Here is a 15,770-nt window from a genome sequence, read left to right on the forward strand (position 1 = left end):
CAATAAAATGTATGTTTGGTTGTCATGATTGCAATTTGCATGATTTCTCATATTTTCATTAATTACGCATTTTACCGGAAAATACACTGGTGTGCAAAATTTAAGGACCAGTCAGGATTTCACCTGTAGTTTCTGATAGGTGGTCTGGATATGGGAAAAGCATACCAAAGGAACCTCGTGAAGTACAGAAATGAAGAATGAAACAACACCGACACAAGAACGGAAACAAAACGGTACAGAGGGACTTTATTCAAAAATGGCAACATAGCACTCGCTGCCATGATATAGATGCATCACTGTCAAAGATGGAACAACGGGAAGAGGTGGTCCTCAGTAGGAGATATGGCCACCCCTAATGTTGATGCAGGCTTTGCACCACCTCTCCATATTAAGAACAATGTTGTTGATAGGTTCTTGCAGTAACATCGTCCATTCCTCTGTCAGCACCATCTTCAGCTGGTGAACATTTTCTGATGGGTGTGGACGTGCCGCTAGACGTCTCCCCAGAGCGTCCAATATGTGTTGGTTGGGATTTAGATCAGCAGAACGGGCAGGCCAATCCATACGAACAATGTCCTCACTTTCCAAAAGGATATCACAGCTGCAGTGCGATGGGGTGTGGCGTTATCATCCATAAACACGAACTCAGGGGCAATGGCACCTCGGAACAGATGCACATGGGGAAGGATTACCTTATCACAGTAGCGTGCACCGGTTTCAGTATCGCCTTCCAGTATCTGGAGTTGTGTACATCCATCAAAGATAAAGCCTTCCCAGATGAGAACACCTCAACCGCCATATTGATCCTTTTCAGTGATGTTTGCGGAGTGATAACGTGTGCCAACCTCTTGTCAGATTAGCTGACGTCCAGAATGGCTGCTGAGACTGAACCTACTCTCATCAGTAAAGAGAACCTTAAGTAAATATTTTGTGGTTGTATCCTTTAGAAATAGGGTTGATCCTTAAGTTTTGCACACCAGTGTATTTCTGGCAATTAGGAACATCAGATAGAGTCTTTTTTTTTTTTTGGATTAGATTCACAGAGATATATATCGCATCTAACATATGCATTTCGAACATTTCTGCAACCCACAATGCATCGCAAAAAAACATTATTTGCAAAATTCACAAGTGATACAGTTTTTTGTCTTCCACTGTAGCATTAGCCAAAAAAAAAAAAAAAAAAAAAACTCCCGTTTCACCCGTCCATTCACTCGAAAAGTTTGTCTAGTTCAGCCTTGAAATTATTTAAGCTCTCAACTTCCACGACAGTTTGAAGTTTGTTCCAGCAATCGACCACCCACTGGCTAAAGGCAAATTTCCGCACATCTATTCTACAGCTGTCTTTCCTCAATTTGAATTTATGTCCTCTCAGTTGCGGAATCTCAGCAAGAGGTAGAATCCTATTAACATTGAGCTTGTTCAAACCATTCAAGGCCTTACACACCTCAATAAGATCACCTTGCAAGTACCAAGTCTCTAGACTCTGCAATTTGAAGAACTTAAGCCTTTCTTGGTAAAAGCAACCCTTTGTTCCACTCACCAATCTCATTGCCCTTCTGTGAGATTGGTGACATTGGTGAAGGCTGTAGAGGTGCTGGTCCAGCACCTCTACAGCCTTCCTAAAATCAGACTTTCAGACCTGTATGCAGTACAGAGAGTGTGGCCTGACCATTGCCTTATACAAGTGGATAATCATCTCCTTATCCCTGCTAGCAAAATTCCTAAATATCATTGACAATACCCTATGATCTACTGTTGTGGACGGTTTGCACTGCTCATAAAACTTCATATCTGATGGCACAATTATCCACAAGTCTTTTTCATTCTCCAATACCCTGAGGGTAGTACCACATAGTTAGTATGTTACTTTGGGGTTACTGTTGTGCATATGCAGCACTTTGCATTTGTCAATGTTAAACTTCAGTTGCCACCTCTCAGCCCATCTCCTCAACTTTTCCAGACCCCTTTGCTGTAGCGTATTGTCCTTACTGTCATTAACAACCCTGTCAGCCTTTGTATCATCTGCAAACTTAGACATTAAGTCTGTTGTATAAGAAGAAGGTATTAAATACCTTCATCAATAAGAAGGTATTTATAATATAAAGGTGGCCATGGACTCTTTTCAATGATATACAGGAATTTTGCTAGCAGGGATAAAGAGGTAATTATCTCTTTGTATAAGAAATGGTCAGCCCACAACTTCAGTACTGCGTATAGGTCTGCAGGCCTCATTTTAGGATGTACAGCTACTTTAACGGGTACAGAGAAAGGCAACGCGATTAGTCAGAAGAACAAAGAATTGCTTTTACTTAAAAAAAAAAAGCTTAAGTTATGCAAATCGCAGAGTCTGGAGCCTAGGTACCTGCGAAGTGATCTGATTGAGATGTATAAGACCGTGAATGGTTTGAGCAAGCTCAATGCTAATGGGATTGTTCCTTTTACTCAGGTTGCATATCTCATGGGACTTAAATTTAAATTGAGGAAAGATAGCTGTAGAATATACACTGTGCTGCCAGTTTATTAGGTACACCTACTTATTAGCCTGTTGAGCCTCCTTTAACCATTGAAACATGTGGATATGTGTTTTTGTAATTGGCGGCTCCTAGAACGTTAGTTCAACTCCGCCTCGTATCTCTGTGAAGAACAGTATCACTACAAATGGGCCAGATATGTGTGTGACGAAGGTTTGTGTGTATTATGTTTGTTTTGTTGTTCTGTTCTGGCCGCTTGGCTACCCAGAAGCATCAGTCACCTGGACAGATGATTCTGGGTACTCGTCCACACCACGGGAAGGTGGGCCAGTCTCAGCTAATCACGTACTGTCTCAATACGAGACTCTGATCCACCTGATGTTGCCAAAAGGTGGGCCAGATTCCTCTAGGGGCCCACTCCAGAGGAGAGAAAAAAAAAAAAAAAAAAGAAACATATATATTTATTTAGATTTTCCCGTGGTGCAAAAAAAAAAAAAAAAAAAAATGATATCACTGTAAAACGCAAAACAAAACAAAAAAAAAGTGACAGCAACCCTGAAGAACGCAAAAAAAAAAAAAAAAAAAAAACCAACCATGTTGTTGTTATTTGGTTTTTAGGAGCATCAGCAACTAAGGCCATATTGCTCCGGGATATGCGGTGGTCATTCCCTGACCTTTCCTCACCCTCCGTATTTGGTGGTGACGGGCTCGAACCCCGGCTAATCAAGAAGCGTGTGCTGCTCCTTCCCACCTGGCTAAGGAGGCGCCAACCAACCATGTGACTGATTGTAGAACGCGAAGAGAAAAAAAATAATAATAATTAAATAAATAAAATAAATAATTAATAAAATAATAAAATAAAATAAAATAAATAAATAAAAAATAAAAAAACATGTGACTGATTGTAGAACGCGAAGAGAAAAAAAAAAAATATATATATATATATATAAATAATAATGATAATAATAATAATAAAAAAAATAAAAATAAACCAGCCATGTGACTGATTGTAGAACGCGAGAAAAAAAAAAAAAAAATATATATATATACATATATACTGTATCTATAAAAAAAAAAAAGGGGGGGGGGAAGAGAAAGAGAGAGAGAGAGATGTTTTCCTTCCTGAGCACAGGCCGCAGAAACAAGCTCCACAGCCCATGCAGCAGGATTGGGGGGGAAATACATGGTCTGTTTCAGTTCACTGCTGGGTCCTCGATATTTGCCACTGGGGGCCTGTTAATCCTTCGTCTGCGCTTAAAGACTTCAGCTGAGTAGGTTTGCAGTGCAGGGAGGTTTTTAGGGTTCTGTAGGAAGAGCTCTAGATGCTCGCCAGAGATCTGTGTACAGCTGACAAGGTTGTGTCTCAGATCAGCATACGCAATGCACTGGAATAGTACATGCCACCAGTTCTCTTTGGCTCCACAATGGCAGAGATCTGTTGGGTGGAGACCCAGATTGTGTAATTTTTCATTCATGGATCCGTGTCGGGTAATTAGGTATGATGTTTCTAGTGAAGGGGTGAACCAAGACTGCACAGATTTAGTAGCAGTGTAGGTTACATCAGGTAGGAATCTTTTTGTGACAATACCCAGTGTTGAATTATGCCATCGAGTTTGCCAAATGTTGAAGAGCTCGTTGTAGCAACGCGTCATCTCAGCCTTGGGGTCAGCATCCAGATTAACCTCAATGTCGAGGATCCTTGTTGGGATATTTTTCGTAATTCGGAAGCACAACCCTCGGAAGATGACATGTAGATCGAGCGGAAGTGCTCCCGCAATGACCTGAATGGCAGGAGTGGAGACCGTTCTACACACTCGGCAGATTGCCATTAACATTGATCTCTGGATGGTTCCGAGCTTGTCTCGCATCTTTACAAGAGTTACCCGATGGAACCAGGCTCCAGCTGCATAGGTCACAATTGGTAAAAATACTGCGTTGTAATACAACCGCAGGGACCTTTTGGAGAGTCCCCAATCATTCTTAGAGATGCGTATGATGGTTCCTGAGAATCTCTTAACTTTGTTTCTTAAATTAACAAGATGTGGAAGAAAGCTGAGTTTGTGGTCAATAATCACTCCAAGTACTTTGGTTTCGGTGACGATTGGCAGTTGAGCATTACATATCTTTAGCTGCGGTGGGCGCCTGAGATCCAGTCTATTCTTGAATAGCATCATTTTAGTTTTTGTTGGGTTGATATGCAACTTATTAAGTGCTGCCCAAGTTGAGAGATCGTCGAGGACCTGGTTTGCATTTTCTTCAATGGCCTTCCGCGAATGCCCTGACACCACAACTGTGAGATCATCGGCAAAGGCCATTATTTTTGTATTCCTGAAGGCGCGGGAGAGCCAGTGTTGGAGGACTATGTTCCAAATGAAGGGTCCCAGGACTGACCCTTGGGGACAACCTCGATTTACTGATCTGGTGACTTGCTGGAATTTTGACTTGAGAATAACTGCTCGGTCGGAAAAATAATTCTGGAAGAGGCTGTATAATTGCTGGGGGCAAGCGGCAGTTCGAAGGCGTGCCAAGGCACTATCCCACCAGACGGTGTCGAAGGCTCCCTCGAAGTCTATGAAGATGGCCAATTCGAATTTTTCTTCAGAACTTTCAATATGTAACACCAAATCGAACCATTGAAACATCCTGAATTCGTCTAGACATGGATTGAACAAGATGCTGAAAACGTTGTGCAGGAATTGAGTACCATGCAGACATGAGTGTGTCACGCAGTTCCTTGAGATTCGACAGATGTGTAGGCCTGCAGCGAACAGCTCTTTCCAGCTCATCCCAAAGATGTTCAATGAGATTGAGATCCAAAGGATTGAGCGGGCCACTGCAGCAAAGAAAAGTCATTGTAATGTTCCTGGAACCATTCCATAGTGATTAGGACTTTGTGCACCGGCGCATTATCCTGCTGGAAGTAACCATCTGATTGAGGATAAACTGTCAACATGAACGGATACACTTGGTCAGCAACGATGTTTAGGTACGATGTGGCATTCAGACGTGAATCTATGGGTATCAATGAATCCAACGTGTGCCAAGAAAACATTCCCCACACCATAACACTGGCCCCACCACCTTGCACAGTAGTCGTCGGACATGACGGGTCCATGGATTCATGTTGTTTTCGCAAAATTCTGAGCCTTCCATCAACATGATGCACAATGAACGTCGACTCGACAGACCAAACAACTGTTTTCCAATCCTCGATAGTCCAGTGCTGGTGTTGCTGTGCCCAAAGGAGGCCTGCTCTCTTGTTCTTCGGGACTTGGCACACCCATGATCCTGAGCTGGATATCATCATCCTTCTCTTTCTTGGTGATTCGCTTGTACTTCTCCTCTCTCGCACTAAGGGTAACTCAGGAATTTTTTTTTTTTTTTTTTTTTTTTGGCTGGTGCAGCATAAGCCTCAGGCTTCCTTGCACCATAGCTAATAATAATAATAATAATAATAATAATAATAATAATAATAATAATAATAATAATAATAACAAAGGTACGCGATCTGGCCGTTGGCTGTTGTATGCCATTCGCGACAAAGTGTGACTAGTAGTCTTTTGCGATATTTTGTACTGAGCACCAAGGTTGTATTCTGACGTGATATGCGACATCGTGGCCCATCTGCTTACACAATTCTAGTCATCCTCCTCTGATCTCTCTCTCTCTCATGAACAAACGATTTTCTTCCGCAGGAATGCCGTTGAGAGGATGTTTTCTGTTCGTTGCACCATTCTAGATACATCCTTGAAACTGTGGTGCGTGAAAAATTCAGGAAAACCGTCGTTTCAGAGATGCTTTGAGCAGCACGTCTTGCACCTACTACCGGAGCTCCCTAGCCAGGTGGGAAGGAGCAGCAGTGCGTAGCACACGCTTTTTGATTAGACCGGGGTTCGAGCCCGTCACCACCAAATGCGGAGGATGCAGAAAGGTCAGAGAATGACCACCGCATATTCCCGGAGCAATATGGCCTTAGTTGCTAATGCTCCTAAAAACCAAAATAACAAGAAAATAACATAACAAGCACCTACTACCATGCCACGTTCGAAGTCCGTTAGATCACTCCTTTTCCCCATTCATGCTACGGTTTGTACGCTTAACTGATACTAGAAAGGTTGTTCTGTTGCATTTATATCCACAACTGTGGTCATGTGACTTGCAACGTTGTGAAACAAACCATTTGTGTGCACAGCCGTGTGCACAGGGGTGTACCTAATAAAGTGGCAGCACAGTGTATGTGCGGGAATTTTGTCTTTAGACAATGGGTGGTTGATTGCTAGAAGAAACTTTCATTTGTCGTTGTGGAAATTGACAGTTTAAATGAATTCAAGGAAGGAGTGGACAAACGTTTGGAGTGAATGGATGGGTGAAATAGGGTGTTTTTTTTTGGCTGTATACATAAGTAAGCTTGCTTTCTTGCATCGTACTCTGTTAATGCTAACATCTTTTATAAATATAGAAAACAACAACTGTTCCAACAACGAACTCTGGACCCCCCACTAATAGCATTTGTCCCTGACGAGCAGTGTCCATTCATCACCACTCTGTCTTTTCTCGCTCAACCATCCTTTTATCCATAACAGCAACTTTCCCTTAATGCCATACTGCTCCAATTTGTGCAGCAATCTTCTACGTCCAACAACATCAAAACTTTCCTGAAATCCAAATATATGATATTAAAATGATTTTTTGCATCCAGTTCCGTTGTGACCACATGGTGATATCCAATCATATTTGTCAGGCAAGATTTCCTCTTAACTAACCTATGCAGTGTCTGAACTATAGCTGCAGTCTTGTCTGGATGATCCAGCATTGCTTCTTTAACCAGTGGCTCCATTACTTTTCTCTGGAACGGAAGTTAAACTAACAGGTCTGTAATTAATTGTGTCCTCCTTTGATTCTCCCTCCCCTTGTGAATTCGGGATACATTTGCTCTTCTCCCGTCCATGCGGTCTTCCTCTGAGTCCAAGAAAGCTTTCATGATTATGGCTAAGGGTTTGCTTACTTCCTTTGCTGCCTCCTTTAATATAACTGGATAGATCTCAAACACACCAGGTGCCTTCCTTATATTTAACCTCAGCAATTTCGCCTCACTTTCCTTTCAATTATTACAAAGTTACAACGACAGCCTTAACTGTCTTGGTGCTTAAAACACACATACAAACAACTTTTTTGGAGAAATTAACAATACCAGTTTCAAATCTAATATCAAGACCCATAGAGTTATAATTTAAGATTTGATTTTTAGTCTTTCTATGCTTATATAGGAAAAGATATCTGAAGGTCAGAAATATTAAGTAAAATTAGCCATTAAGGGATTAATGAAAACGCCAAGATATGGTGGTGTTGCAGCATCTAAAGAATTCCGACAAAATAGCAGAAAGTTTATGTCCCAGCTTGGGGCGTAGTCGATCTTCTTACTTTTCAAACAGACTTCTATAACGAACATCCAGATGCTGCAAGAAGGCCTGTGTAAGCTGTTGAAACACAGAGAAGTAATGCCATTATACGAGGAGTTTCCGAAAATTAAGGTAACACATTTTTTCTCTCGATGATGTTTAATAATACGAATTTGAAATTACACACCAAGAAATAAATGAACATGCACTACTTCTCCACAAGGTCTCCAGTTTTATTGATGCGCTTGTCCCAACGATGGATCGATTTATCAATACCAGTACTAAAGAAAAAGTCCGTGCCCACACGCAGTAACCAACATCTCACCGTCCGATGAACTTCCTCATCCGTGGTGAAATGCTTTCCTGAAAGGTGTTTTTTCATAAGGCTGAACAAATGGAAGTCTGAAGGCGCTAGGTTTGGGCTATAGGGGGGATGTGACAGAGTTTCCCAACGATTACAGCGCAACCACTCACGAGTGGTGTGGGCAATGTATAGAGTTGCTTTGTCGTGCAACAAGATGACGCCGCTTGTCAGGTGTTCTGGCCGTTTAGGTTGAATGTTGGCTTTCAGTTTTTCCAACGTTGCACAGTAAAGCTGGGCATTGATTGTTCCTCTCTTCGGCAAGAAATCCACCAACAGAACGCCTTGGCGATCTCTGAAAACTGTGGCCATGACTTTTCGGACACTGGACAAAGAGTTTTGAATTTTTTGCGCAAAGGAGATTGTGGATGTTTCCAGGTCATGGAGCCTTGTTTGCTCTCGGGGGTGAAGTTATGAACTCACGTTTCGTCTGTTGTGACTATGCGAGCGAGGAAATCCTTTCCTTCGTCACTGTATCGCAACAGGTTCTCCAGACACATCCCCACCTCCTCTGACAATTGTCAGGGCACCCAGGGGCTGCACAACTTTTGAAAGTAGTAGTAGTAGTAGTAGTAATAGTGGCATGTGATGCAAGAAAGCAAATGTATGAGCTTATGCAGCATCAGCCAAAAAAAAAAAAAAAAAAAAAAATCACACCATTCCCTCCAAATGCCTGTCCAGTTCCTCCTTAAATTTATTCAACCTATCAACTTCCACAACGACAGATGGAAGTTTCTTCCAGCAATTAACCACCCGCTGGCTAAAGGCAAATTTCCGCACATCTATTCTACATCTGTCCTTTCTTAATTTGAATTTATGCCCCCTTAGGTTCGTAATCTGAACAAGTGGAAGGATCCCATCAGAATTCAGCGTGCTGAACCCATTCAAGGCCCTATATACCTCAATCAGATCATCGCGCAGGTGCCTAGTCTCCAGCCACTGCAATTTGCAGAACTTAAGCCTCTCTTGGTAAGAGAACCCCTTCATTCCCCTCACCAATCTTGTTGCCCTTCTCTGTACACGCTCAAGTAAATCTACATCCTTTCTAAAATGAGGCCTCCAGACCTGTACGCAGTACTCAAGGCATGGCTTGACCATTGCCTTATACAGAGGAACAATCACCTTCTTTTCCCTGCTAGCTATATTCCTATATATCATTGACAAAACCCCATGACCTGCCCTGGCAGCCGGTCTGCACTGCTCAGAAAACTCCATATCTGCCTACACAATTACTCCTAGGTCTTTTTCATTTTCTACCACCTTAAGTGTAGTACCACACAGTTGGTACGTTTCTCTGGGGTTACTTCTACCCATATGCAGTACTTTGCATTGGTCAAGGTTAAACTTCAGTTGCCACTTCTTAGCCCATCTGCCCAAATTATCTAGACCCTGTTGCAGTAGCACACTGCCATTACTGTCATTAACAACCCTGCCAACCTTTGTATCATCTGCAAACTTTGACATTATCCTGATATACCTTCATCAATATCATTGATAAATATACAAAACAACAGTGGACCTAACACCGAACCCTGTGGGACTCCACTAATAACATTAGTCCAAGAAGAGCAGCACCCATTGATTACCACCCTCTGTCTTCTCGCACTTAACCATCCTTTTATCCATTGTAGCAACTTACCCTTAATACCATTCTGCTCCAATTTGTACAATAGTCTTCCATGCGCAACAGTGTCAAAAGCCTTCCTGAAATCCAAATATATGATATCAAAATTATTTTTTACATCCAGTTCCTTTGTAACCACATCATAATATCCTATCAAATTTGTCAGACAAGACTTTTCCTTAACAAACCCATGCTGTGTCTGAATTATTGCTGCAGTCTTGTCTAGATGATCCTGCAATGCATCTTTAACCAGCGACTCCATTATTTTACCCGGAACAGAAGTTAAACTAACTGGTCTGTAATTACTCGTGTCACCCTTCGATCCCCCTTTGTGAATTGGGGATACATTTGCACATCTCCAGTCCGTGGGAACCTCCCCTGAGTCCAAGGATGCTCTCATAATTATGGCTAAGAGTTTGCTTAGTTGCTTTGCCGCCGCTTTTAATATAACTCGATAGATCCCATCCACCCCAGGTGCTTTTCTTACGTTTAACTTCAACAATTTCTCTTCCACTTTGCTCTCAGTTATTACAAAATCATTAAGTATCTTGCTACAATTTGATAACCTTCTGCCATTTTCAAACCTTAATAATTCCTCACGTGTGAATGTAGATGCAAAATACTCATTCAGTTTGTTTGCTATCTGAGCAGGATCATCAACAGTCGAACCATCGATGTCAAGTGGACCAATCAGATTCATCCCCTTCCTTTTAGAGTTTATATAAGTAAAGAAATCCTTGCTGTTTTTCTTAGCATCTTTTGCCAAGGATTTCTCGTAATCTGCCTTCGCCTGCCAAATTCCTTTGTGACCTGATTACAGATTAACTTATATCTGCCATAGGCTTCTGAGTCGCTTGATAATTTATATGCATCCCATGCATTTTTCTTCTCTGTCACGAGTCTCATTAGTTCATTTGACAACCATTTAGGCCTAAACCTTGAACAATATTTCTTAATAGGTATGAAACTTTTAGTAGCTTCCACGATTAATTCCTTGAATGCTTCCCACTTAGAATTTACTGTTGGTAACATCGTCAGTTGATCCCACTGTACAGAATTTAAAAACTGTCGGAGACCACTGTACTCGCCTTTACGGAAGCAAAAACCCTTTCCTTTACCCCTGATGGTAATTAAATCTTTAAGTGGTTCTTTTATCTGCAAATTCCTAATACATGAATGATCACTGCTGATAACCAGATCAAGAGTATTACTTTCTCTGGTTGCCTCTCGAACATGCTGCTGCAGAAAACAATCATCCAATAAATCCACAAAAGTCTGACTAGTGTGTGAGTGACCAACCCACAAGTTCCAGTCAATATCTGGGAAGTTAAAATCCCCCATTATAAGACATTCCGATTTACTAGCTCACTCTATTTCTCTGTACAACTGTTCATTGTACTCATTCAAGTCATTAGGCCTATAACACACTCCTGCTCTAATTTTTGCTTTCGCAGTGCTTATGTCACACCAAACTGACTCAACAGTGCACTGTTCAGCTATATCAACTGGATGCACTTTTTTGATTTTATGTTTTTCTTTATAGCATAACACCTCCTCCCTTCCTATCCTGTCTATCCTTTCTGTACATATTGTACTCCCCAAATTCCAGTTCGGCATTCCTTATATCTGTGTGACACCACGTCTCTGATATCCCAACAATATCCGCCTTTGATGTCTTGACCAACACTTCAAATTCATCAAATTTATTTACTATACTTCTAGCATTGGTATACATGCAAGTATACATGTATACTTGCATGTATACATGTACATGCAAGTATACATGATGCAAAGTCAAGGATATCATGAAGAATAGCGAACGTAACTTACTCACGTCCACTATTTGTGCAATTTCATGCAGTTTCACTCTTTTCAAGAACGATGCCCTTAATGGTAAAATGTTGTCTTTTGTCTTGTTCGATGAAGGTCTGTCCGCCCAATGTCGATCTTCAATGCCAACACGACCCGCTTTAAATACATTGCACCAAAAACACACTTGCTTCTTTGTTATCACCTTTTCACCATACACAGCAACCAGTTCACTGTGAATGTCACTTGGTGAAGACCCTTTTGCTTGCAAAAAGCGAATAACTTTATGAACACCTGATTTAGGCCACGCATGTACAGTAGCCGCCATTTTGCAACTGGAATCTGCTGTGAGGCAAAAGTACAGCAACATTGCATTGGCGGTCTTTTTGAAAGTTATTAACGGGTCTATCTGTCCACCGCGTTTCATCTCATTCCCTTTCACCATTATTAGACAACAACAAATCTGAGGCAAGGAACAACCACAAACAAAAGGCTCAACTGATCTAACTACCAAAAATGGCAGGTGGTCTAAGACCCACCCTTCCGGAGAACAGAATCTCATCCCAGGCACAACAAGAGACTCACTAATTGAACACTCTAAAATGACGCACAACTCTATACATACCTGAAGACAACATGGATCCATGTGGAACCATGCCACATGAATGACCATAATCCTAGGACCAGACTGCTACACACCGAGCCCGGACTACACAGCTTGCTGCCATTAGCCTTATTGGCGACGAGCACTCTAACCCATTTCACTTTAAACCACACTCCCCAGTGGGGGGGGGGGTCAGACAGCCTCCTGGCTACCCTTCCCTCGCCTATCCTCTCTTCTCCTGGTGGGGCATGAGCATTTCCCACTGATCATCTGGGGACATCTTCTCTATCGTCCCCATTCTTCTGTCTTTACCCCCCAGCCTTCCGTCTCCCCTCCCCCACTCTATCTGCACACAAGCGAACGTCCCACACATCAAATTTAATCTCGTCCAAATTTACAGTTTGCCTAATTTCGGCCTATTCATTTCAAGCGACACCCCGACGCAATCGATAACTTTTTTTTTTTTTTTTTTTAAGGTCCTAGCCGTTGAAATCTCAAGAAAGTAGGCGGAAGGACCTGCCAGAGTACTTACTTAAAATACTGGTGTACCTGGTCTGCCTCCAAGGAGCGAAGTGCGGGCAACGTTGGGCGTCCAGCAGCTAAATGACCAGAGGAACAACGTTACATGACATTACACATTTACAATATCCATACACTTTTTAAATCTCTGGCCTTCCCAGTGAACTGATTCACCTACAATGAAAGCAAGAGATGGGGGAACCCTGGTGCCGTTTGACACGAACATACTTTACACTTTACACCATTATTAAGAAAAAAAAATGTGTTACCTTACTTTTCGGAAACCCCTGGTAGGAAGTATTGCAAATCCAATAGAGAAATTTCATGAAGGAGAGTTTCCAGAATATTTGGATGCAATTCTTATGGCATCAGAGTATAAGATTCCTTTCACAATTCAGGCTCAGGTATGGCGTGCAGCCCTTAGTGGAAGGGATATGGTTGGAATTGCACAAACAGGCTCTAAAAAGACACTCGCATACATTCTGCTTGCATTTTTTCAAATTAGTGGCATACATTCCGCTCTCAGTTTTTCAAATTACTGGCCCACATTCTGCTTGCTTGCAGTTTTTCCCAGTTCGGAAAACAGAAGGGCCAATTATATTGGTTGTGACATTAATTTGTGAACCAGCACAGCAAATCCAGCAAGTTTGTTCAGAGTTTTTCATATATTCCTAATACATGCGTGTTTGGTAGTTGTTATTGTTAGGTTTAGGGGCATCGGCACCTAAGGTAAATTGCGTGTGTTCTGTGGACTATTTTCTGTTTGCTGGACGAAAAACACGAGTTCCCTGCAGAAAAAACCATGCTATCCTCGCCTAAGACCGACTAAATCAGCTACGTTGTAAAAAAGGCCCAAAAATTCCTTACGTCATCGACGGGACTGAAACTCTGGTCTTTTCCAACCTGTGTGCATAGGACGGTGATTCTACCAACTGTGCTACTCACGACGGCCTGTTTGGTAGCGTTCCTAATGAAAGGCAAACTCGAGATCGAGAGAGAGAGAGAGAGAGAGAGAGAGAGGGGTTTGTAATAAAACTTCTTGATTTTTAGAACAGTGAAAATAAACTTCAATGCTTGATATGGGATTTGAATTTCAAAAAAAAATAATCGAACACATACGGCCTGGTCATCAAAGACTCATGTTGTGTGCTACTTGGTTTAAGGAGGTATTTGATTTCTATAACGATCCTTTCGTGGAAGAATTTCTTATGTGCAAATCAAGTTAAGTACCCAGTGCCCTCAAACTGTTTATAAATCACATCATTCAAATAACAGAAATATGTGAAGAACAAGAAAAAAAAGGTATGAAATTATTGAAAATGTTACAAATAATGATAGAAAAACAAAATATGGTAAATTTCAAACTGAAAGTGAATGGGTTTTAAATAAGTTTCCATATGGAATAAACAAAATTTGAGAGCAACGGTTGTTGTTGTTGTTATAAGAGGAGTAGATGTTGATGGCATCAAAATTTGTAATAAACTTTGACTATCCCAATTTTTCAAATTATGTTCATCGTATTGGTCGCACAAGACGCTGTAATGAAGCTGTAACTGTATATACATTCTTTACTTCTGAAAATAGTAGGAAAGCCAAGATTTAATATCACTATCGCAGAAAGCCAACTAAAATATTAATCCCAAATTATTAGAATGAGCCCTGAGAGTAAAATAAAATTTTCTGTTTATACTCCGGGACGACCACAATGAATTTTCCTATTCAGGAGACCGCAGTGTCAAAACGGTTCGAGTTAGCGCTGTGAAAGTCGGTAGATATGTCATTTAGGGTAGGGAAGTGATTTGTAGAAGAAAAAAATTAGTTCAAATTTCCACCACCAGGAGAAAAACGGTGCTGCACATATGTAAAAGTTGTCATTTATTTCAAGACACGCTGCTTACGCAAATGACATCCTGTTACATAAAAGCCAACGCTACCGTCAATAACCATTATGGCACTTACAATAAAGGAACTTTTTTAGTAAAACTGTTCTACCAGAATAATAGTAACGCTAATGCAGCACTACTTGAATATCGGAAAATTAAAAAGTTTGCATAAAGGACCTTTGACGTCTGTGGAGCTTCGAAAACTAATAAAGAAATTTAAAGCGACGGGGAGTTAGGTGTAATTCCAGGCAGGGGACCACCACGTATCAGAATGGTAGTGGATGAAGTGGCGATTGCAATGGTCAGAATGCGAAACACTACCAGTCAGTAGTTGCTGCCAGAAATGTGTCAAGAGACTTGGAACCTTCCTTGGTTTACTGTACGTAATCGAATAATTTTACGCTGGTTCCCGTACAAGATTCACGTAGTGCAAGAACTAAAGTCTTGTGATCAGCAACAACAAATAGACTTTGCTCCATTATTTATGGCTCGTATAGAACTTGACGATACAGAGGCTCGAATGATCTTGTGGTCTGATGAGGCACATTTCACTCTTCATGGGGCTGTAAATGAACAAAACTGCCGAATATGGAGAACTTCTCGTCCATCTGCTGTGCATGAAAGACCACTACAAAGTTCATACGTTACAGTATGGTGTGGATTCACAGCAGTGTTTATAATCGGACCATTTTTATTTGAAGAGTCAACACCTCATGGCCCAGTAAGATGTACGGTAACTAGTGCACGGTACTGTGCTGTTCTAAGAGATCATATTATTCCCGCTCTGCAAGAAAGACAATGCTTGGAAACCACAGTGTTCATGCAAGATGGCGCCCCTCCCCAAATTAGTTGACAAGTGAAGGAACTGCTCCGTTCAACATTCGAAAATGATCGAATCATTTCTAGAGACTTTTCGCAGTTCTGGCCAGCCCGATCACAGATCTCAATCCTCGTGATTTCTGGCTATGGAGATACCTGAAAGACAGAGTTTACCGTGACGATAAACAGATGATAGTCAAATTGAAAGCAAGCATTAAACAGCATATAGCCAACATCCCCAATGAGATACTACTCGAAACTGTGTCGCACGCAGTCGT

The sequence above is a fragment of the Mastigoproctus giganteus genome, chromosome 7 (assembly GCF_048544385.1).
Source record: "Mastigoproctus giganteus isolate SK-2022 chromosome 7, ASM4854438v1, whole genome shotgun sequence".
Lineage (NCBI taxonomy): Eukaryota > Metazoa > Arthropoda > Arachnida > Uropygi > Thelyphonidae > Mastigoproctus > Mastigoproctus giganteus.